Source organism: Bison bison, unplaced genomic scaffold (genome assembly GCF_000754665.1).
Source record: "Bison bison bison isolate TAMUID 2011002044 unplaced genomic scaffold, Bison_UMD1.0 scf7180017864368, whole genome shotgun sequence".
In the NCBI taxonomy this organism is placed as follows: Eukaryota; Metazoa; Chordata; class Mammalia; order Artiodactyla; family Bovidae; genus Bison; species Bison bison.
In genome coordinates, this window is record NW_011494940.1 from 6,072,360 (window position 1) to 6,073,538 (window position 1,179).

The following is a 1,179-nucleotide window of genomic DNA, read 5'->3' on the forward strand; positions in this document are numbered from 1 at the left end:
AGGCACCACGGCAGTGAAGAGGCCACTAGATGGTTTTTTTGTTTGTTTGTTTTTGTTTGTTTTGTTTTTTTGCTGCGCTCACCTGACTGTGCCTGGGCGTAGAACTGGCTGGGGCCGAGTCACAAACCTGCTATGAAGATTTTTGTGTGTGTTTTTAAATATATTAGGTTCCACAGGAGCCTGGGGCAGGGGCCGGGGGTTTGACAGGCCCTTCCCTGGAGCTAGCTCATCCTACCCCCGGGGCAGGAAGGCTGCCAGGGAGCAGTGCCCACCCAGACTAGAGAGGGGAGAGGGTGTAAGGGGCCATGGGCCTGTGGGCCCAGTCCCACGCTCCCTCCTGATGGTCCGCGGGTTCCCACAGGCATCCACGCCGAGAAAGGCCCCACGCGTGTGGGGACCCGTGAAATCCTCCCCTCAGCCTTCAGGCACTGCTTATGGCCGCACCATGCCCCAGTCCTTACCGCTCCCCGTTGGCGGTGGTACAGAACTGCAGGCAGCTCACCTGGCCCTAGGCTATCCCCGGGTTAAGCCTGAGGCCACGACGCCTTCTCAGTCCCGGGTCGCCACCGCCACTGCCCCTACAGGCGTATGAGCTGCCACCGATGATTGGCTGCCAGATGTCGGCACCTGCAATCTGATTGGCCGCGAGGCCGAGTTGGGCGCATGCGTGCGCAGTGGCACCTCTGGAGGCCACCACTGGGGGCGCGGTCAGCCTGAACCTGAATCTTAACGGTCTTGGGTCTGTCAAGATTGACCAGCTCACCAAAGAGAGGGGCGGGGGGAAACACAGTCAACAGTCACCGTGACACAGGTCTGAGAGCAGCATCCGAGTCTACCAGGGGAGTCCAGTGATGATGTCCAGCACTCACAGAACTCAGGAGTGACCTGCCCCTTCCTTAAGGAACTTGACCATACACCTGGATCTTGAAGCCTCCCCCCTTGGAATTCCATAATTCAGGGCAGCCTGCCGCTGTTTTTGCACAGCCAATAGTGAGCTGAAACTGAGCTTTACTTATTTATTTATTTATTAGTTTTAGAGCCTTACACTTTTAAATGGCTGTGGAAACCCGAACATAATATTATTTTCTGACGTGAAAATTGTGTGAAATTCAATTTTCAGCGTCCTTAAAGTTGGAACAGGGACTTGCCAGTTCCTTTGGTTATTGTCTATGGCTGCAA

The 1,179-nt window shown here is 55.2% G+C and overlaps 1 pseudogene; it reads right to left on the bottom strand.

Moving 5' to 3' along the window:
- Positions 1-1,179, bottom strand: part of LOC105000130 — a 23,181-nt pseudogene that overhangs the window by 21,449 nt on the left and 553 nt on the right.